The sequence below is a fragment of the Kogia breviceps genome, chromosome 9 (assembly GCF_026419965.1).
Source record: "Kogia breviceps isolate mKogBre1 chromosome 9, mKogBre1 haplotype 1, whole genome shotgun sequence".
Classification (NCBI taxonomy): domain Eukaryota; kingdom Metazoa; phylum Chordata; class Mammalia; order Artiodactyla; family Physeteridae; genus Kogia; species Kogia breviceps.
The window spans coordinates 101121750-101146533 of record NC_081318.1 but is presented as its reverse complement, the minus strand read 5'-3'; the positions used below and the strand labels follow the sequence as shown (position 1 = coordinate 101146533).

Genomic DNA, 24784 nt, shown 5'->3' with positions numbered 1-24784 from the left:
GGGTTAGAATACTGAACTCATTCCTATTAAAAAAAAAATACTGATGGTAAGAAGTTAACTCAGACAAGTTGTACATGGAAATAAAGGCAGCAATAACAAAGAAGACTGAGGGAGACTTAGTCCCCTTCTTTCAAAAGTGTAATAGTTTAGACATTTTTCATATGGATGGCAGGGACTTTTGAACAAACGTATGTGAGGCAGACAATCCACAGAATTACCCGCAAACTTCCAAAATTTCTGCCAACTCCCCCTCAACTACCGACCACTCTTCTACCCTGTTAAAGTATCAGACATACTGAAAAAAAGTGCTGAATGAGATAAGGATGGATGTAATGAGGGGAGAAAAAAACCTTGAACATTAATTCCAATGACTGGGCTTGAATTTCGGATTCAACCACTCAGTAAAGTCAAGATGTGCACTCATTGCGTTTCAGTTTCTATATCTATACATAGAGCAGGACAACTTAACTTCCCAGGACCGCTGTGAGGATTTAATGGGATGATATCTACAGGAGCAACTCCTACGGTTATTTGTAATACTAGGTGCTCAATCAATGTCAGTTAATTGAAAGTAAAAAACGATTCACCCATAGTCTGTGGGGAGAGTGAACTAATAGGACCTCCTTCAAGATGACATACATGTTCAGAAACGTAATTAGGAATAAAGGTTAAAGGGGTTTAAAGTTGTTTAGAAGTTTGTCCTATAAAGAATTCCATTTTTCTCTATTACGGAAATGGGGATAAAGAGATATAAATGAATGAATGAATGAATGAATGAATGAATAAATATAACACAATGTAAAGAGTGATCATAGCCACATACACACGAACAGTGGCTAGGGTACACAGAAAGGACAAGCTGCCGGGGGTGAGGGGAGGTGACTGTCCGGGGAAGGGGGTTTACTTGGCACAGAGACGTGCAGAGGACTTGAGCCTTGGTTGTAAGTGTGAGTTCATCAGACAGATGTGGTGAGAGGAGGGGGCTGGGGGGAGAGCAGTGAGCATACCACACAGAAACCGTGTGTTCATATAACATATGATCTCAGAATTATATAAGTTCATAAATTCACCATGAAAAACAAGAAGAAGGAAACATCATAGGTGGATAAGACAAGCCCATTTTTTACGTATAATTTTAAGTGGAAGAAAACAGGTGAAGTAAGACATAGGAATAAAGCTCTCAGATCACGTGGCCCAGGGGAAAGCGCTCCAGGAGTTCAATGGCCGGGTTCAAGTCGAGCCCTACCAGCCACCACCTGTGTGATCTGGGGTAAACCTCTTCAAACGCTGAGCCTCAGTGTTCTCATCTCTGAAAACTGAGAGTGGGCTTAGCAGGTCATTAAAGTATGTGTCGTCTCTATAAACCCTAGGACACAATGAAAATTGAAGCCCCATTGTTACATACCTATTAATAAAAACAGATCCGTAAAGCATTTAGCTCTTCTTAAAAAAAGAACTGCCGTTTTGAAAACTCACTTCACAGTACAAAAAAAAAAAATTACATACACATAAAGTTTATATGTGTATGTGTGTGTCACAGCTTACTACTTAAGGGAAAAATAGACTGGATTAAGTCACACCTGGTTAAGGTGGAAAGGGTGGGAGAGAAGGGAAGGAAAAGGAATGTGAAATGTCTGCAGACCTCATTAGTGCCCTGACACCAAATGATTCAAGGACATCTTTGGCTTTGATTCAAACAGTCATTCTGTTCCAAGTAACATGACGACAATCTAAAGATCCACAGCTGGACTCTGGAAAATCTTGTCTGATGTTTTCTGTAATAAAAGTAACAAATTTGCTGTATAGGTTGTAGGACACAAGAACATTTCACAAAGAATCCTGTCAAAGCCCAGGGCTCAGAGGACCTGCTTTACGCAATTTCGGTAAAAGATGTGATTTGTTTTTAAGTTGCTCTGGTATTAAGAAAGGCTGAGCAAGCAGTCTGGAGAGGTCACAGCTCAAGTTAAAACAAAAAGTGAACATTTGTGCTCACACATTGTGATGGGACACATTTTTGTTACTCTAATCTTCCTCAGTCCTGGGGTTTCTCAGACCACTCTCCAAAGAACACAGAGGACAGATCTCTTCATCAAGATGAATCACTTACCCACATGGCTTATATCCTGTCTCCTCTTGTTTCACAGACGTTTGATGCCACAACGCATGCTACCAATGACACCACTTGATTTCGAAATAAGGGGACGTGCCAGATCTTTCTCAGACACAACCTTTATTCTTCATTAATCACAGCATCACTGAAATCTAAAGCCAGCGGGGACCTCACACATCATCAATTTGGCCACTTATTCTTAAGGAAGAGTTAATAATTTAAACACCACAGTAATATGATGAGATTAAAATCACACATTTCTTCCAGAAGTGTTAAGCGTTCTTCCCAGATGCCTTTTTCCCCCCGGCTGCTCTTTAAACTAAAGATAATCCCCATTAAGTCTGGGCACAGATTAATTCAGTAAATAACGCCACTACTTCCTCATGATCTTCAGGGATTGTTGTAACACAAATGTACCTGCGATCCTTACAAGGCCTTCTACTCCAGCTCCTCCAGATCCCCACGAAGCTCTCCAGAATCCTCTGACCACTGATGAATGAACCCCAAGCCATTGGAGAGCCAGTGATTCCCCGTATTTCTTGGAATAAATTTACTTTTCAAATATAGACTATAAGCCTGATGGACTTTTCGTTGGGGAGACAAAAGAAATATTTTCGCTGCCGCCCAACCAATAAATGTTCTATAGCCCCCCCACACACACCCTGAATTTTTAGAGGCAGTTTTCTACATGAAAATTTGCATGCCCAGTGTAAACTTTCGGGCTTTCCTCCTGGAAAGCCGATTTCTCATACACCTTCCAACAAACACGGACCACATCCCGACCAAAGCTTAAGTACTGTGTAATGCTAAGCAGACCTGGGCCTGCAGGAAGTAAGATGCCACATTCAGGACAGCTATCAGCACTCGTACAGCACGTAGCCTTCCACACATCCGTCCCCGCAATTAGCCAGAAGTGAGGTTCGGAGGTAAGCAGACAGCTTCTGATCCCCCAAACAAGGGAGAAAGTCACTGGATTGCTGTTTTGCAAATACTTTGCTGAGGTTGACCACTGGTTGAAACTATTTCATTTCTATGTAAGTGTTGTTTACTAACCCGTTTCTCCTGAGACATCTGAAGATCATCTTACACATTCCTACATAATCCCAGAGAATTCTAGAATACCACAAATTCACGCCTCATTTTTAAGAAACTGGTGCCTGACAAAAGCTTTTCTGAAGACCAAAAAGCATCTAGATGATGAATCCTGATGCGTTTAGCACAGGCTCAAGTCCAGATTCAAGCCAATGGATTTTATTCATTAATGCATTCACTCAATGAGCATCTTCTTGATCATCTATTTTGCTCAAAATACTGTGGCAAATGCTGAAGTTGATATGAAAATAGAAGAAACAGCTTCTCCCCTCAAAGAGTTAATAGTTGTGTGTCCATGTACAACTGTGCACTCCTGTGTGCAGGAAGTTTAGTCCAGAACTTTGGGATAGGAAAATGATGACATGCATTTCCAAACTGCAGAAATCATTAGACATGGAACACAAAACTCCAATTTTCACTTGAGCTCCCATTTTCTCACAATGCATTTTGTAGTCAGATGAAGAAAAATGTAATAGAATAGATGATTTATAGTTAAATATTGATCTCATTTAGACAGTCATCCTCAACACTTTTAGCTGTTTAGTTTCTCTTAGTCAATATTAATGCATTGGGGGGTGCTATTATTTGAAGAAGTAGTTAACACTTCCAGATAATTAAAATGTGGTAAGCTTAACTACGGAAAACACAACAAATGCAATTAATTTTTAAAGATCTTTTAAAAAACCATTATAGACTGAAGTACCAACTGAAAGGGAACTGACGTGGTGTTTTGGTCATTAACCAGCTTTAGTACAGGAGGACACTGGGGTCTAGAAGGAAAGCAGTCCATTTATAAAAGCATACAGATTTTGCCCAGAGGAGACTGTTTATGCTCCAAATTCATGGCTTTTTTACTCTCACTTTTAGACACAATTCTAATTAGTCTGGTTATGTGATTCTTCAACCCAACAGAAAGCAAATTAGAAAGAAAAGAAGATCAAGTCACCAGAAACAGATGCAATAATTGCTGCAAAGTCAAAGAATGAACAACAGTGAAGGAAGAAGTAAAAGGAAATGACGTCAGAACATCGCAAGATAAAGACATCACACACATCACAAAGTGTACAGAAGCCTGGTGACATTAAATTAAGGACAATAGCCCTATGCACGATAGGAACCCCTCAAGTTTAACTGCATTTCAGTCTATCACTTGTGCTCCCTCGTTCCATTCTCCTCCTCCCTCACCAAGGTCTAACCACACTCTTCTTCAGTTCTGCAAACTTGCCAAGTTCTTTCCCACCTGAGGGCTTTGCTCACGCTGTTCTCTCTGCTTGGAACTCTTTTCTCCCCATCATTCACATCCTCTTTCTTGAAGACTCAGTTTATACAATAACTGTCACTGGATGGGCACTTAGCAAATATGTGTTGAATAAATTAATGAAAGAATAAATATCAATTATGTCAACCCTGTGTCTTTCAGAAAAAGCTATCTTTAGTATATTCTAGCTAAAAAGCAAAGAGTGAAATATATACAGTATGCCCACCAAAAATGTTTACAATGAATCAGTCTCAAGAATAAAAGCAGTAGCAACTCCAGGTAACCAGAAAAGTTCTATTTTCTGAAACGTAATGTAATCGCCACTGAGCCACTACTCCAATGCAGTCATTTCTCTTGAAACATACACTTTCCTTACTATGGAAGCAAGGTTTGATGACAGTGTAGTGATGCAGCCTTCATGTTTATGGAAGCAAGCTACACATCATTAACTCTGGATGCCATACTTCATATATTGGGGGGAGAATAAATGCATACATTTCTTCCTATTAATTTTTCCAAATAATTAAATGAAAAACAATATTAACTTTATGATTTAGGGATTAAAGGTTTAATAAGATTCAAAGCTTTCTGATGCCATTTTCTGTTCTGAATAGACCACACAGGTCAAAGGGATCAGATGGTTTGATTGTTTTTTATAACGTAACTCTCAACTATCAATGAATTAATCCAAAGTTCATTTTTTTATACTCTTTCCACATTCAGATAATTGAGATCTTACAGAAGAAATTCAAACCCACATTTGTATCCTCTCAATGATTTGTCAGTCCAAGTTGCTCAGTTCACAAGTCTAAGGAAGATTCCTCTCTGCCCTAGCTGTGCCAATTCAACCCAGAATGGGAAACATTGAGTTCTGACACCCTTAAGAGCTACCAAGATTTTGTGATGGAAATGAAGCTGACAGTTCTGTCAGGGATGTGAGAATCAGAATCAGATCCAGCTCATTCCTGCAGAGATGTGCTGGCTCTAAGGACCTGAAGATAATAAAAGCAAGTTTGGTGGGTAAAATGAGCAGATACAAGTCAAAGACACATGGGAAGAGATATTGAACAAAAGGGTGACTTTTCACACCTTCCTGATTGGGTGAATGGCGACTTTGCCAAAGGTTCTGCAGCCACTGGAAGAAAAGGAAAGGGTGCTTTCAAGCTAAACTCCCTGTCCCCTAAATCTCATCTCCCTTATTTGGTATGTCAGGTAATGGAGTTACATGTCCCTGGTAGTATAAATGTCCTACGATGAGGCTTTTCATGATCCAAAGCCCCATTACTCCCATAAATTAAATATCTGATTGTTTATAAGTCATCTTGGGCCAATACATATACTCCCTGCAATCTCTTAAACAGCCTTCAAGGTAGATGCTATTATTTATGTTTTGCAGATGAGAAAAACTGAGAATCAAAGAGAAAAGTTAACTTACCCAAGATCACACAGCTACTAAGTAGGAGAGTCAGGATTTAAACCCACATTCTTCAGAACTACACTACTCTCTTGTCTTCTACTGTTGCTGATAGAATTCCCTCACTGAGAAATTTAAGTGTTTTCTGCGAAAGGAAGACATATTCCTTTTATAAAATGTCAATTAAAGAAAATCTCCACATATGTATGTAAAACACTTCTGTAAGCTTGACATCCATAAATAATAACTTTACTTGAGAAAGTGTCCTGGGTTTCCCAAAAGCCTTATCACGTCTACAATGCCATTGCCCAGCCCATGTCTGAACATGCCATGTCTCACGCTGATGCCCTGCAAAGGCAACATTGCTGGCCTGCAAAGGTGACACTGCTGGCAATGGCAGCATTGAAGCAGCCAACGTCCGGGAGCTGAGAAGCAAATTCTCTTTAAAAGGGTTTTTGAGGCAACTGCTAGAACAGATTTTTATTTTCTTTAAGTTTTGTTCAAGAAAGACCTTTAAGGTAAGGAGAGACTCCTTTACAAAAAAAAAATTACAGATTTCTAGTTTTGGGTTTTGCATTTGCTTTTGTCCCTGGCCTGGAGGGTGTGTGTGTGTGTGTGTGTGTGTGTGTGTGTGTGTGTGTGTGTGTGTGTGTGTGTGTGTGTGTGTGTGTGTGTGTGTGTGTGTGTGTGTGTGTGTGTGTGTGTGTGTGTGTGTGACTGATAAAATAAATAAATATATTTACTGACAGATAGTCTTACACATATACTTATTGTGTACCCAGTTGATTAATTTAAAAATGAAGAAATGTGGTCCAACATCACAAAATAGCCATTTGACTAACTTTCCACTGAGTTAAATGCTAGTTCGTCCATTATACCCAGAGAGACGTGATCTTTCTCCCTGGCGAAATAAAAGAAATACAGATTTTAGGGTCTTGCCTCAGCATGCAGCCTCTCTCAGAGGCTGTGTCATCATTTGCAATGTGGAAATCTCTAAAACCCCAACTTCAGAAAGTTACATCGAGGCTCGAATGAAATCATTTGCGTGAAGATCTTTTGTAAATGACAAAGTCCAATAAGCCCTCATATTAGCCAGTGTCTTATCTAACTCAAAACCTACCTTTTTATACTATCATAAGAGATTCCTCTCAGCAAAAGTCTCTGTACCTTTGAAAGGTTGTGGTGTTGCTGAATTTGACATTTCTTTTGATATTTTACATTTGGGAATACTTTTTTCCCCAGGTGTTACCATGATTCTGATCTGAAGACACGAATAATTTGGAGAAGCCTACTTGCAGGTGTGGAGGCTTCTATGCCCCTGCACAAGGGTGAGAAGCTACCTTACAGTGTATTAGAATGTTGGCCAAAGGAAGAAGAGAGGGTGAGAATGACTTTGAAAGCAAGACAGACTGAAACTGGATTGATGTTCCCTGAATCACTTCCTTCAAGGCTCTCACGTTAAGATCAGCTGGACAAAAGGCCTAATGACCAGGAGGAGGAAGTATGATGTCCATATTTAAATGCCCAGAGTGCAGGAGGAAAACCCTATTCATGTTGCATTAATATTTTCAGTAACTTTTCAGATAATATCTAGGCCTATAATGATTACAGTGTGGTTAGGAAATGAACAGTAATGAACAGTGTTGAATCATTTCATCTTCTAAGAAAAACATCAAGAACAAAGTCTAATGATTATCCCTAGCAAGTAAAATATTGCAGACCACAAAATAGTTTGCCATTCTAATCCATTTCAGGCATAAACAAACACATACTTGCATGTACACACACATACCCCTACACGGAAACCATCGTCAAAAGCTGAAAGAGTTAATTTAGGCCTTGGAGACAACTGGCTTTAAGTACTGGTTCAAAAGCTCTTAAATAGCAGAAAAATCAATACACTTTTATCAGACTTCAGTGTTTATAGAAGCAATACAAAACAGGATTTTGTTAAATGTATATATTACGCCAGATCAAACTAAGTTAAAACATCTGTGTCCAAGTTAATCTCAGATACAGCATGGAGATTATTTGAATTGTGTGTTTCCTTTTGTGACCTTTTTAGATGTGGCTTTTGGGGGGTACAGATGGGGAATAATTTTCTTAAGCTTTTAGTTGCCTGCAACAGTGCCAACAGTTGAACATAACAGCAATACTTTTTTAAGTTACCCAGATGAATAACAAAAAAAGAAAGAAAACCCCGTTAGTAATTTCAAAATAGTGTTGTATAGGGAATCTTAAAAAATAAATTATAGACACATAAATATAGGTACGTGCATCTAAGATTGCCACAGGCTATCCATGACATAAAATTTTCAATTAAAACCACTTTTATGAGCAATAATCACATTCTGAAAAGGCATACACAACTTGCTAGTGGATTATACTACTTCCCCGATGAAACAAACCTTGAAACACAGGCAAATAGAACGTACTTAGTTTAACATGCACCAATGTTTTTAACACAATAAAGTCTATGGAAAATGTCTTCTACTAAAGTCCTTAGTTCTTGTTTGGAGGAGACAAGAAAACAAGAACTGAAGTTGATGGAAGCTTTCTTTTCTTAGATCTGTTTTTAAGGGATCAGACATCTGTAAATCAAATCCATTTTGACTGAAACAATAAATTTGATTCAATTCTGAAATTTCATTTCAAAAGTGTAAGAGAGATATGCATGGGACCCCTCAAGGTTAATGACAAGCCTGGTCTCTGAAATATGTCAGGAACACATTAGCACCATGTAAAAATAACAGCAGAGCCAAACCAAAGTCACAATGGCCAAATATCCCCAAAACAGGGCTCTAGGACAGGAACTTGCAGATCTAATATTAGCTGTATCTTCGGTAGTAACTAAGACTTCTTATGATTAAATTCCCTTAGTAAGTATTTTTGGTATAGTAATGCTATTCCGTCTTTGTTTAGTTGGACAAAAGACTTGAACCCAAGATTAAGAAGATTGGATTGTAGATGCTCCAAGTGAAGCAGTCATTCGACAATCTACAAATATTGATTAAATATATATTATGCCCAGGCTCTGTTTTAGGTGCTAATAATATAATGAACAAAATACAATTCCTGACTTTATGGAGTTTATGTTTATATTCTAGCGGAGAGAAAGGCCACACTCAGTATATATATAATACCAGGTGATGATGAGTACTATGAAAAAAGATGAAGAAAAGGGAACAGAGAATAAAGGAGTACTAGTACCATGTCAGGTAAAGCCTTTCTGTTGAGGTGACGTTTGAGCAGAGCCCCGAATAAAAATGAGGGAATAAGCCCCACGGATGTCTATAGAAACAAGTATTCCGTACAGACAGAACAGCAAAGGCAGGATTCCTAAACATGAGCTTGCCTGGTTTGCTTGAGGAACATCAAGCAGGTCAGTGGGGCTGGAGCAGAGTTACAAAGCTGGACAGAGGGAGGAAATAAGGTGAGAGAAGTAACCTGGGCGAGACGGTGCGCAACCTTGGAAACCCTGCTGATTGTGATGGAAAGCCACTGGAGGACCCGAGCAGAGGAGGGGTGAGAGGATCGTGATACGCAGAGACCATCACAGGCCACATCAGCTTCTACCTAAGGCGGAACGATGAAATCCTCAGCACAATGCGTAAAACAGGGCCTAGCATATAACACATGATGAATAAACATTTGTTGAATGAAAGAAAAACATGAACCAGTATAAGATACGATGGTGACAGCCTATGCCCCAGTAAAAACTTATTCACCATTTGACCTTTATTCCTTTCATCTAAACCACGTTCCCAAGCTTGCACTCCAGAGCCCACAAGCCACAACTACTGAGCCCGTGCGCCTAGAGCCCGTGTTCCGCAATAAGAGAAGCCACTGCTACGAGAAGCCCATGCACCGCAGTGAAGAGTAGCCCCGCTCGCTGCAACCAGAGAAAGCCCGCACGCAGCAACGAAGACCCAGCGCAGCCAGAAAAATAATATAAAATCAAAACTTTAAAAAATGTCGTAACCCTATTATCTGTATCAATTCTCTAACTCAGGGCTAGCAAACTGCAGTCCTGACATCAAATCCAGCTGCTGCCTGTTTTTGTAAATAAAGTTTTATTGGAACCCAGCCACACCCATATGTTTTGTATTGTCTATAGATGCTTTTGTTCTACTACAACAGAGTTAAGTTGCAACAGAATAATTGAAACAGAGACTGTACGGCCTGCAAAGCCTAAAATATTTACAATCTGGCTGAGCCTTTACAGAAGAAGTTTGCTGACCACTCCCCTCCCTCCAATATAATTTGCAGAAGAAAAGTACTATGTATGTGTCCAACTATATCTCTTCTTCCACCTTTATCTTGGCTTGGTTAGGTTTTTAATTGCCATGGTATGAGTTTCCAAACCAATGAGTCCATATTAAATTATTAAAGGTTTAGGAATACACCACAGTTTTGTTTTGTTTTGCATTTTGCTTTATTTAGCCTCAGCTGCAAGGTGGTATCTTCAAGGTGCTGATAGACACGAGAGACGGTAGGTAACTGCAGCCTAGTGGAAATAGTTCTGATTTGGGGAATAATCTAGAAAAGTCTATCCAGTGTACCCAGATTCCTACTGTGAATTTCTGAGGATGGATACCACCAAGCTTATTTCTTCAGCATCCTGGAGAGAGCACTTTCTAATTTGCTCTAAATACCTGCCAGCAGCTGTCCACAACCCTGCTTCTCGGATCATGTTCTAAAGTAACTGTCAGTTCCTTAATTATCGAAATTGATTCCATGCTTCCACTTGGAATGTAGAAAGCCACGAGAGGTGCTTACCCTCATAATGAGAAAACCCAGAAAATTTACAATGATTTTTCTTGAACACATCTTAGAGCTGAACTAGCAAGGCAACCAGATGAACCAATTTCCAAAGAATTGACAAGCCCTTCCAAGGAGAAACGGGTCATAGAATCTATTTCTCCTTTGGCAGAGCATAGGAGGAAGCGGTGACGGCCATAAAAGCAGCTAGGAAGAAAACAGCTAAACTTTTAACAAATCCTTCAAGTCCAAGGACAGGATGGAAGCCACAGATAAGGACCAGAGGCTGGAGAGAGCCCTTCCAGTGGCACGTGCATGCAATTGGCATCAGCTGCCCGTAGGCGGCAAGCATTAAACCCCGCTCACTTCCCTGGACCCTTCTCTCATAGGAGGTAAAAGCCTTAAGCTCCCAAGAGAAGGGCAGGAAATGTTTGGGCTACCAGAGCAAAGGTCAAGATGCATACTTCCAATATATTCCACTCTAACCTCAAATTCAACATATCCCTGGCACAGACGTCAACATTACCCATAAGCAAAATGTGTCTAGTATCTCTACCTTAGAGTACTACTATGAATTGAGCTTATTTCCACTGTGCCTTTTTAATGCTTGAAGCTTTAGATACACAGATAACAGGGGACAGTATTCTATAAATATGTAAATCGATCTTTATTTCTATGAGGGTCCAGGGAAACGTCATGTTACTTCCCCCTTCTTCACTGTATCACAATCATGTTGCCTTATTTCTACTTGGATTTGTGTCAGTTGGATGTTACCCTCCTCCAGATATTATCAATAAAACTGTTAAAGTTTAAAAAAAAAAAATCCACACATCCAAACCAGAACTCATTTTCTCTCAAACCTCTACTATATTCCCTAACAACAAACAGTGCTGCCACCCACCCAGTTAGCACACCACAAACCGTGGAATTCATCAGGACTCCTCTGTGGCCTTCATTCCTTACAGTGAAATTGGTTCTTCTTCCTAAATATCTCTCAGACCTAAAAAGAACAGCCTTTTAATTCCCACTGCTGGGATTTAGTTCCAACTCTCACAATCCTCTCCAAGCCTGTTAAAATAGCTTCTTATCCAATATTGGTGTCTTCAGTTTCCTCAGCTTCCGCTCATACAACATTGATCAATTTCTGTCCCTTCTTGAAATTTTTTAGTTTCTCCATATCCTACAAGATGAAGTCCAAACTCCTCAGCATGGCAGAAAACACAGGGCCCATCCTGAGCGCCCTGTCCAGCCACACTGAATGAATCACCATCACACCAACATCCTGCACCCTTTACACCTCAGGGCTTTATATGGGTCATTCGCTCATCCTGGAATGTTCTTTCCTGCCTTTCCTACCTGGTAACCCCTGCGTTCACCTTTTAAGTTGAAGCGTCTACTCCTCTGTGCAATCTTCCCTGTGCTTCCCTGTGGCTGAGCACACCTCCCCCAGCCCTGGTGTGCTACCTGTTATCTCCCCAGCTACATTATGACGCTCTCAGAGCAGAACAGTTGATGCCACTGTGTCTTATTCCTGTCAGTAACTTCAGCTCCTTGCACAATTCCTGGCACACAGTAGATGTTCAGTATGTGGGCTGACTAAATTTTAAGCCAAAAGTGAAGACAGAGACATGACAACTCTTTCCACGTCTCACTTTCTTGCTTTTTTTCTTTTTTTTTTTTTTTAAGAATTAGATTGATTGATTGATTGATTTTTGGCCAAGTTGGGTCTTCGTTGCTGCATGCGGGGTTTCTCTACTTGTGGCGAGCGGGGGCCACTCTTCGTTGTGGTGCACGGGCTTCTCATTGCGGTGGCTTCTCTTGTTGTGGAGCACGGGCTCTAGGCCCGCGGGCTTCAGTAGTTGTGGCACACGTGCTTCAGTAGTTGTGGCTCACGGGCTCTAGAGTGCAGGCTCGGTAGTTGTGGCGCACGGGCTTAGTTGCTCCGCGGCATGTGGGATCTTCCTGGACGAGGGCTCGAACCTGTGTCCTCTGCATTGGCAGGCGGATTCTTAACCACTGCGCCACCAGGAAGTCCCTCACTTTCAATAAATGATTAACTGTTAATGATTAGTACTAACAATGAGAGGGAACTCAGTTCTCCGTATCAAATGAAATATATTCTTCTGTTTCTACTTAGACCTTCTGAAGGAGATTTAAGGAAAAGGGAGCTGAACTTTCTCACTCCATTTAGAGAAGAGAAAACCCCAATAAAGGCTTTTATAGATGGATTTTGCCACTCCAGCCTTTGGTAAAATAGATGTGCTTCATCACGGTGGCATGGCATTGCTGGAGTTCTGTAGCAAGCTGCTTTTACTTACTTGGGCAAAAAGGCTTGTATCTAGGTGTTACCCATTTGTGAGTAATTTCTGCAGGATACATGTTCAGTGACAGCATTCCTGAGCCCAAATACAGGCAATGCTTTAAAGAAAGGACAATGTGGTGATAATCACCATTTAATTTCAAGTGTTGCATATTTGTTTCAACAAGTCTCAAAACATTTCCCAAGGGATTTTAAAGAAAGTCACCAAGTACGTTTAACAAACAACATATGGAATGCTAATTTTGTTGTGATGTTATACTCTAATACAGTAAGAAACAGATTTTTCGTAAAATCAGCAGATTTGCAAACACTAATTAAGAAACACTGAAAACTATCAAGGTCAATTTAAAAATCCATTTGAAAACAAATATTACTTGTCTTGTTAGTTCTAGTAATTTCCCACTAGGGATTCACTGCACATCAACAAACTTCCACTGCGCACGTTTTTCAATGAAGGTAAATAAATAAAGGTTTACTTTCAACTGTCAATACAAAGCCAACCAGCAAGGTTTGGAGGGTTGGGTGGAAATAACCGATTTGCCTCGATCAGTATAATCTCTAATCAGGAATCTCAGGTCCTCGGGGTATGGGATTTCCACTTAACTTAAGATACATCACTCCTAAGAGGCTCTCCATGAGCTCTGTGCCTGCGATAGGCACGTATGCTCTGATACTGTTAACTGTGTGTGAGAATGATTCTCCACTGCCTTGTGTGAAAAGAGCAAGGGACGCTAAGACCACTTTTACAGGTTACACCTCAATGCTGCCTTTTGCCCTGTGGCCATTCCTTTTTCTGTCTCTCTGTCCATTGACCATGTCATTGTTTGTAAGGTTCTCCACCCAAAAAGTGGGAGGAATGTATATATAAGCATACACATATGTATGCATGCATGTATCGTGTGTGTGTGTGTGTGTGTGTGTGTGTGTGTGTGTCACTTTCCAAATGCTCAGATTTTAACCAGTGGGTACTGACTAAGGATTCACATGGTCAACCTAGGTATATGTACCACTCATCTCTTGTCAGATTTAACTCCACACACAAGGGATGGACAGATGTATTAGATTTACACTCTTCAAGAACAGATCCACCAGTAACATCAACCTGTTTTAAACAGTATAATTTATAACACACCACCCTTTCATCTAAGAACCCTAGACCAACAACAGAAGAAAAGCTGATGTGAATCCAAGTAGCAAATATATAATATGACCTATCCAAAGGCCAAAACTTTTTGTATTAGTTTGACATATTATTGTTCTGTCTCTTTTGTACCTTGTCTTGTTCAGAAAAGATTTAAAGTCGTTTTGTGTGAAATACATGTGAGACTGGCTGAAGTTTGGAAAGTTGCTAAATGGACTTTGGCCTTTCGTTCCCATTATAATTGCTTTTGATGAAATTTGACGTAAAATAACGTACATTTGAATGAGTCAGTCCTGTGTCCCACAGACTCCCAACACTGCCGAAATGAAGATCACAAAGTCTTAAGATAAAGATGTAAAAGTATGAGAGGCAAAGGCAAAAATATGTCAGAGTAAATGTTATGGAGATTTGTCAAATGTCATCTGATTTCCTTGAGGAACAGCACCTCACAAAGAAATGCACCTTCTCTTTCTCTTCCTTCTTTCAGTTCACTTCACTATTTAAGATAAAATGAGGAGAATCTGAGGCTATGGGCTGGGAAGGACCATCTTAACCAATGGGTGATTGAATTTATTCTTGTGTGATTTAATTTCTTACATCTAGGGCTTTTGCCTATAGATACAGAGCACAGCAACTAAGACACAGACATTGGAAGTTTTAAAACACTATTTATTGCTAAGTCTAAAACACTCAAATACCATAGTACAGTGATTGCCAAATCTGAATTAGAGTTTGTGGGGTTTTTAAAAGTTACTCTTCAGGGGAACATTTCAGCTCTATGGAGAGGTGTGATACATAAGAAGATGGAGTATCTGGCTGGAGACCAATTTGCCTATGAGCTCAAACCAAGCGGACTCGTGTGGATAGCTTTTATAAAATCATAAACGGTAAAGCTGAAGAAAACTCTAGGCTCGGACTGCTTTATGGCATCAGTAATTAAACCGGACTCACTGCACTCATGGGGTTACTGCAAATTCTGACTAAACCTAAAGAATTTTCAAATAATCTAACTACTCCTTTATTTATTCATGTTTATCCACAGTGTTCTTTTGTTTCTCTGCTTTTAATTGGATGTTTAAAACTTTACAGCTCTTCAGAAACTTTGTTTAAATTCTCACAGACAACTTACGTGTACTTCTTTTGTGCAAGAGAAAAGAAATATTAGTGAGACAGATATCAAAGTCCTAGAGGCAGAACAGCAATAACAAAATGAAAGACTAGAGTTAATGCATTCTTTTTTACTCTGGTATAATATATGTAACATAAAATTTACCATTTTAACCATTTTTAAGTATACAACTGTATTAAGTGCATTCGCCATGTTGTACAAACATCACCACAATTTATTTCCAAGACTTTTAAAATCATTCTAAATAGAAACTCTGTATCCATTAAACAATAACTCTTTGACCATGAAACAATAACTCCCCACTCCTTCCCCTCCTAACCTCTACTCTCCTTTCTGTCTCTATGAATTTGCCTATTCTAGGTACCTCATAAATGGAATCATACAATATTTATACTTTGGTGTCTGACATTTCACTTAGCATGTTTTCAAAGTTCATTCACATTATAGCATGTTTCAGAATCTCATTCCTTTTTATGGCTGGATAATATTCTATCATATACAACATTTTGTTCATACGTTCATCTGTTGATGGAAACAGGTTGTTTCCACATTTTGGCTATCGTGAATAATGCTGCTATGCTCACTGGTGTGCAAATATCTGAGTGTTTGCTTTCAAGTCTTTGGGATATATAACTAGGAGTGGAATTACTGGATCATATGGTAATTCTATGTTTGTTTTTTTGAAAAAACTGCTATACTGTTTCCACAGCAGCTGCACCATTTTACATTCCCACTTAGCATGAGGGTCCCAATTTCTCCACATTGTTACTTTCTATTTTGTTTGTTCACAACAGTCATCCTAATGGGTGTGAAGTGGTATCTCATTGTGGTTCTGATGCACATTTATCTAACGACTAATAATGTTGGGCATGTTTTCATTTGTTTATAGACCATTTGTATATCTTCTTCAGAGAAATGTCTATTCAAGTCCTTTTTTGAATTGTGCTGTTTCTTTGTTGTTGAGTTGTAGGTGTTCTTTATATATTTTGGATGTTAATCCTTATCAAATATATGATTTTCAAATCAGCATTTACTCTGTGCCAGGAAACATTTTAAGTGCTTTACAAATATTGGTATATTGAATCCTCATAACAACCCAGTGAAGTACCATTTTAACTCAATTTTATGGATAAAGAAACTGAGGCACAAAAAGGTTAAAGCCCAAGGTCTCACAGCCAGTAACTGGCAGAACTGGGACTTACCCTCAGACAGTCTGGCTCCAGGGTCCATGCTCCTAACTATGACGCTGCACGTCTCTTCAAGCACTCATTCATTCAACAAGCACTTACACAACACCTTCCAAGCGATTTATCAAGGAGGCGCTCCCAGGAGAAACCCTTTAAGGGAATAAGAAAAGCAGGATACAGAAGGGGAAGAAGCCAAACAAGGGCTTGATTTCCGGTGAGGCCCCTGCCTCAGCCTGATCCTGTGGGTGCTGTGGAGCTTCCAAGGCAAGGGAGCTGAGCTTTCATACTGTTGCATCAGTCACTTAGCTACAGGTCACTCTGCTAGGGATGTAAACTCCCAGACAATTCCAGCTCTCCACAAGTCTGAGTGAAGCGGCTCTAGTAGTTCCAGTTTAATCCTCTGAAGAAAGTTACAAGTTCAAGTTGGTAGGGACAAAGTGTGCAGAAGCGGGAGGACGGATACACAGAAGTGGTCAAGTGCATCCAAAGGAATCTGGGTAGAGAACCAACAGAACCTTCTGCTTGTAAGTCACTGTACTGTACTGAGCATGTAAAGAAGCACGATAAGTGAGCCTCATACGTTTGCCTTCAAAGAGTTTAAATGTTGGTAGCAAAGCCAAGACATGCACCCTTTATACAGAATTGATGGCAGTAAATACTATAAGAGGGCAAACAAATTGCTAAGAAACTGGAGAGAAGAGACCGTACAACAAGTGTTTTATGCCCTGGCTGAGGGAATCACAAAAGATCATTGAAGAGGTAGCATTTGACCTGTGTTACAAATGGCAAGATCTGGGGAAAGCCTTCAAGATCCACCCCACTACACGTGCAGCCACACAGAGGTGTGAAGGGACAGACAGTGCTCAGCAACACTGTACTTCCAAACATAATGCATTCCCAAAAAAGCGTTAGAAATGCAAACTCTCAGGCCCCACCCCAGACCTACTTTCTCAGACATTCAGGGGTGGGGTCCAGCAGTCTGTGTTCACAAGACCAGCAGGCGACTCTGACGCACGCTCCCACTGGAGAGACACTGTCGTCCCGCCCCCTGGACTACAGCCCGGGGGAAGCGCAACTGAGCTGCACGTGCACTAGGCCACCCGTGACCCTGCTGCCTGCCCAAACCATACCCTCCCACTCCCCCTCTGGAGTGAGTAACAGCGAGGCGTGAAAGTGGACTCGACGAAGGGACAGCCATGCCGAAGGGCAGCCTTTTGTGATCAACAGGCTTAAGGCCCAGGTGGTTGATTCAGAGTTCCATGAGGCCCATATTCAGTGAGAAAAAACATTACAGGGAGGAACAGTTTCACTGATCAGAGGGGAGAGTGTGGACCACCATGAGCGCCATCTTCCCCATCCATCTCCTGGAAGTTCTAGAAGCTCTTGCTCTTCCTCCTTCCTCGAGGACTGGGCCAGCTCCAGGGGCTCACAAATACCCACCTTACTCCAGAAGATGACAGGCTAATGGTTTATGCCACCAAAGTTTGAAATCACGTATCAAACAACATTTAGGAGACCAGGTCATTCCTACAGACGTGAGGAAGTGAGTCGCTCGAACAGACCATGAATAGGTAATAGGTAAAAGTATATTCTATGGAAGGATAGTGCAGTTTAGTGAGACAGGACATACAGAAAGGAGTCATGGAAATATGATTTGGGAGGACAGGCATCCTAGGTCAAGGTGAGGAGCCATTGGTCCCGGGAGTGAAACGAACAGAGACTGAGCTTTAGGGAAGTGTTCTGGAAGATGAGAAATCTCTTAGGAGGCTCAGAAGCAGAGCTATGGAAAGGTAGAAAAATATACGAGAAATCGACAAATATTTGGCTAAAGAAAGATAGGGGACAGTTTTCTGCAGACTGCAGTTATCAATAAATAGGATAAACCTCTTCTACTGAAATCTGATTTTTTTTTTTTTTTTTGGCTGAAACAGAAAATTTATCCTTACCCTCAAAACAATGGTCATTAAAATCATCCACCCAGCAAAACACAGTACGGAGAAGCTGTAGCCATACATATTCTGATTAACTCTCATAGTTATCACAGAAGAGTTCTAAAACATGGACAAGCTAAATGATTCCAGGTGTCTTTAAGACAAATACATGCAGTCACACTTTTAGCTTAAACCTACAAATATGCTCATTCCCTCACAAAGTTGGCAGGTTATAAATCAACAAAATGCTACTTGACACGCCACTAAACTCTCCGGATCTGTTGTTAGGATACGTTTAGAGAAACCATTCCCCCTCCGAGTTAGACATGGTCTTATTAGTGGCTCATCACAAAAAAGTTAACAACTGCATAGTGTTTATAACTTCACAATAATAGCGAATATTTATTGAGTGCTTACTATGTGCCAGGCCCTATGTTCTTTACATGCTTTACATCATTGATTGCTGAGGCACAGAGCATTAATTGAAATGCCCAAGGTTACACAGCTTTGACACAGGAGAGTCAGAAGTCAAATCCACATCTGCTGACCTCCAGAGCCAGAGTTCAAAGTACTAAGCAACGCCTCTTTACACGTGATCTCTTCTCATTTAATCTTCCCCAAAATGCTTTACGGTAGTCATTATCACCATTCTACAGGTGAGAAAGATGAGACCCAAAGAAGCTAAGTGTCAAGTTCAACAAGAGTCCACCAGGAAGATCTAACCAGAGTTATTTATTCGCGGGGCATTCTGCTCTACGACCTGCGACAGGAGCTACTCTGATGGGGGCATCCTCAGTGCTCCTAAAACACGCCAATATTTTCTGAGAAAGAAATAGGACATTTGAAATACAGCATAGCTGAGAGCACTGAAGATGGACATGCAGACACACACACACACACACACACACACACACACACACAATGTGGCAGCTTAGTAAAGGTAATAGTGGTGTGGGAAGGGTCTACACTTAGCTTTCCACCATCATTAATGTAAATATATATTTGTATAAATATATACAGCTATATACATATATAGATATAAGTAAATATATAGATAACCTGTTTTCAGAAAGAACTGAGTAATCACATGGACTAGTTGTGATTTCTAAAAATCCATGGAGGAATTATTATCTGTTATTATAAAACATAATCATCTTGATAAAGAAAACATTAAGCATTTACAATGGCTTTAAACAAGCACTGCATCGTTCAGCCTCGGCTTTCCTGGTCTTATTCTACATGATGCAACATCTCAGAGACAACATCAATCTAGAGAACAATCATATAAATTTTGCTAACTAAATAAAGGCCTTTTGTGTTATCTGAATGTTATTTTTCTAAAAGACTCATTCCTCACAGTTAATTCCTAGTTATTCCCTGACTTGAGGCCATTCCCCCAATCCGTATCTCCCTTTCTTTAAGGCACCAATATTCATTTTGAAGAGAAATATAACATGACAATAAACACTGCAAGGTATTCTTTAAAATCTGGAATACAAGCCCAAAGGTATCACCCATCCAATTACTTCCATAAACTACTGTTGCCATTATGAACACTGTTTGTCAATATTGTTTTAAACAAAATGCATTCCGGAAGTAAATCATCTCTGCTCCCACCACAGGCAGAGATACTTCATCCCCACTCTTCAGGAGAAAAGCCAGAACCATCTCAAACCCTGAATATGGAATGACAGATGTGAGCGCAGGCGGGTACAAAGTCTGCAATCACAGCCACAGCTTCATATAAACAGAAATCAGTATTTCCCAAGTCCTGTGATTAGGTCAGGAAATCTCAAATCCCTGAACCAATTGATTAATACGAGTATGATGGGTTCAGGAAACAAAGCAAGGGGGGCGGTTGGATGAGGCTGTGCAACAGAGGCCGTACTTAAACATAATTTGCCCTTTTCCTTCCGTGCCTTCGGGGAAAGTGTGATGGAAGACGTTACCCAGATAGCAGCCTCTGTGTCCGGGCAAAGTTCTAGGTTATCATTTATGTATCCTTCTTGGACTTTGATCTGACAAAGAAAACGAGTGGAGCAAGCCGGGCAAACCCCCAACGCCTGGTAGTCGTGACAGATGAACACAGGGTTGAACAGTCCCATCTGGCCTGGCGGGCCAGCACCAGGCCCCGCGTGATCTATTTGCAGCATGAGCCCAGGTGTGGGACCAGGCTCCAGGCTCGCCACGTGCAGGCCTGGCCATTAACCGGTGTGAGCATCGGGGAACTTACGGGAAAGCATGCAACACGAACGTCAGTCAGGAAATGGTTACAAATTAGAAAAAGAAAGAGGAATCCTGGGCAAAGGGGCCTCTTGTGCCACAGTAATAAAAGTAACTTCCTCTTTTCCCTAGTTTCAGAACCACAGAGTAGAATTCTCTCCATATGAAATTCCTTACAAGTCACATGCTGCACTAAACCACTGCCTGTCCCCTTCAATGTACTCACAGGATAGTCACATAGAAACAGATGTTCTGGCTTTGCTATCATGCTGTGAAGGGAAAGTGCCCCTGTGACATGGGAAACAGTGACCTATGACCTCTCCGGAACAATTCTCAAGCACCTCAAAGATGCTTTTGGCTTCTAGAGAATCTGCATCCTGAATGTCCGATAAAGCTCTCCAAGATCCTGTAGCTCAAGTTTAATGACTCTGATAAAGTGTGTATGTGAGCTGAAAGTGGCCCCTCACAGCTGGCAAACCAGAGGTGACGCTGACCTGTGAAATAACAGTCTTTCTGTCATTCTCAGGCTGGCTAACTGGGCACCACTGCAGTGCATCAGCTTCCTGGGCTGGGTCATAAGTATTCACTCTCTTATCTGTGTTCTCAAGGTTATTTGCATGTGCCTATATTATGGCAGTCATCCTGTCCCACTGTAATCACCCATATTTATGTTTGTGTCTCCAACTAGACTGTTACTTCTTGTGGACAGAAAGTATGTCTTCTACTGCCTCGAATCCACAGAACCTAGCACATACAGTATCCCATTCATGTATGTTCAGTGAATGAATGAATATACTTCAGTCTGAATTGTCAATATTTATTATGACCTAGCAAAATATACATTTATTTCTCTTTCTATTTTAGATTGTATACTTCCTTGTGAATTAACAAAACCATTTTTCTGTTTACAAACCTTATGAGAAAAAACTTAAATATGTTTTAACGTTATATGTGAGTATAGGTTGAATATGTTTATACAGTGATAGTATTCCTGGTAGCATTCAGCCCAGAAGTCAATTCTTTCCCTCCAAAGAGAGGGAATATTTGGAGGGAAAATAAATAGGACTTTAAATTCAGCAGAAGCTGTGGGGAATAGGAGAGCAAGAAAGTTGTAATCCATAAAAACAAAAGTGGCCCAAGCAGACAATCAGGAGGGGGTCCTAGGAGTGCCGATAAGCCAAAGAGCATGCCCGCTTGAATGCAGAGGGCCTGAGACAGCGGAGCGAGGGCCGCCACGCAGCAAGCCACTGCAGAGAGACAGGACACTGCAGCCTGATGAAACGGAGCAGGCTGCCACGGGAGGAAAAAAGCGCAGGGGAGGCAAGAAAAGGAAACAGGCCAAATGAGTAAAAGAGAAAGCAAGAGGAAGGGAAATGCTCCAGTGAGACTTTCAGGCCAGATCAGGAGAGCTCTAGTAACACAGTAAATAGGTCCTGAGGAAAAAAAGGTGAAATGTATGGCAACCTTGCGAAACATCTAGAGCACCTTTCAGGACAGCGAGAGAGAGCATCGTGGTAAGAGGGAACGGGAAAGGACAACGACTCTTCTGGCTACGGTTGGGGGCCAAAGAGAAGTATGTTAGTATATGTGTATTCGTCTGTAATGCTCAAATAATCACTTAGTAAATTTAATGTTTTCTCCATAGCGTAAGATTACATGCTTCTCAACTGAATCTTTATTGGTTACAAGTCTCAGGGAGAGACCGCTGTTAGGATATTGTTATTGTAACAAATGCCTCAGTGTCAGGGCCACAACAGCTATCCTCTCTCCAAGCAGGAATAAACAGTTCTTGCCTGGATCTGCCTCTGCTCCTGCCTTCCTGTCCAAGGGTAGAAGGGGTGGAATGTGGGAGAATTTGTCCCCCAAAGCGAACGCAACCTCATAAAAGATAGGTATTAAGAGAAGATGAAATCCAGACTGTTACATATCAGGAATACTTAGTACCACTAGCCACACCTACCATACAAGTACTCCCTTCTTATAAAAAGAGATGCAACCAATATCAGAAGAGAAGATGTAAGACATTGATATCCCATAAAATTATTGGAAGACCCAAAGTCACAGATGAAATCCAGGACAGTTTAAACTCAGTTAAAGTGTCCCCTTCATCAGGCAATAGAGCCACTATTATAGATAACCATTTTTTCCAGTTTTACTGAGAACTAATTGATATACATCACTGTATACTTTACAGTGTACGGCACGAAGGTTTGACTTACATATATTGTGAAGTGATTACCACAATAGGTTTGCTAAACATCCATCGTCTCATATAGATAAAGTAAAAAGAAAATTTCTTCCTTGTGATGAGAACTCTTAGGATCTACTCTCTTGGCAACTTTCTTATATATCATTAAGCAATGTTAAACTACAGTCATCAAACTGTACATTACATCCCTAGTACTTACGTATCTTATAACTAGAAATTTGTACCTTTAACCACCTTTCTTCAACGCGCCCCCCTCCACGCCTGCCTCTGGTAAACGCAAATCTGATCTCTTTTCTATGAGTTTGGTGGCATTGTTTCTGTTTTCTAGGTTCCACATATGAGTGAGATCATATAGTACTTGTCTATCTCTGTCTGACATTTCACTTAGCATAATGTCTTCAAGGTCCATCCATGTTGTCACAAATGGTAGGAGTTCCTTATTTTTTATGACTGAATAATATTCAATCCTATATATATTATATATACATCTCAGAACTTCTTTATCCATTTATCCATTAATGGACACTTAGGTTGTTTCCATGTCTTAGCTATTGTAAATAATGCTGCTATGAACATGGGGGTGCATATATCTTTTCAAGTTAGTATTTTCATTTCCTTTGGATATATTCCCATAACTGGAACCGCTGGATCGTACGGTAGTTCTATTTTTAATTTTTTGAGGATCCTCCATACTGTTTTTCACAGTGGCTGCACCAATTTACGGTCTCACCAGCAGTGCACAAGGGTTCCCTTTTATCCATATTCATACGAGCATTTGTTATCTCTTGTCTTTTTGTTGATGGCCATTCTAACAGGTGTGAAGAGATATTGTGGTTTTAAGCTGCATTTCCCTCATGAGTAGTGATGTTGAGCATCTTTTCATGTACCTGTTGGCCATTGGTATATATTCTTTGGAAAAATGTCTATTCAGGTCCTGTGAGCATTTTTAATTGGATTATTTGGGGGTTTTTGCTATCGAGTTGTATGAGCTCTTTATTTATGTTGGAAATTAACCCCTTATCAAATGTATGGTTTGGAAACTTTTTTTTCCCATTCTGTAGGTTGTCTTTTCAATTTATGACTGTGGGTAGCCATCCTAAACTATTGTTTGTAAAGACTCTCAACTGTTCTCTCACCTCAAGTGTCTAGTCCTTGCAGTGTATCTTCTGTGACAAAGTCAGAGTAGTTATCTTAAGAGACACCCAATTATTCCATCCCCTGCTTAAAATCCTCTCCTCATTGCCTGCAATACCTACAGAATGAATTCTGAGCTACTTAGGGTGGCATTGAACATTCCTCAGAATCAGACTGCAATCTACTTTTCCAGTTATCTTCTACCACTTTCCTCCTCCATCATCCTTTTCTTTTTTTACACTAGACTCTTCAACATTGCAGGAACAAATATTTATTTTCAGATGTTCAAACTGCCCCTTCATCCCATCTCCACACTTATAATTCACTTCCCACAACTCACACACCAAGATCCTACCTTTCAAGGTCTTGCTTAAATGCCTTTTCCTCAATGAATCTTTCCTCAGTCCTCTTAGTCACAATAATTGTTCTTGTCTATATCTTTGAATAACATTACATTAATGGCTAATTACATCACCACAGGAAACTGACAAACTAGAGAGTTGTGTGTGTCCAAACTTCCAGCTGGATGATAAATTCCTTAGGCAGAAGTAAACTAATGATGATCTTTACATTTTTCTCCTAAACAAAATTTCAGCCAGGTGCTTGCATTTCTTTAATGCTTGCTCTACTTTCATACTCAATTTAAATTCAGAGCTCATTCCAAGGCTTAGGGTATATCCTTAGCTATTACAAAAAAGTGCTCTATCTTTAGAACACAATATTTTCTATCCATAATTCATTAATCAAGTCTATAGAAAGTCTAGATCAGACCAAATATCAAGTAAAAGCCCAAATAAAGTGACAGTGAATGTCTTATTTAGAAAGGGCCACATCCATGTCATTAATTAAATGGAACAATATTCTCACAGAACATC

The 24784-nt window shown here is 40.3% G+C and overlaps 1 protein-coding gene across 4 annotated transcripts in view; it reads right to left on the bottom strand.

Annotated features, from left to right (window-relative positions):
- The window catches only part of SUGCT (succinyl-CoA:glutarate-CoA transferase), an 827778-nt gene that overhangs the window by 425775 nt on the left and 377219 nt on the right, over nucleotides 1-24784 (bottom strand). The gene's annotated exons all lie outside the window — the stretch shown is intronic.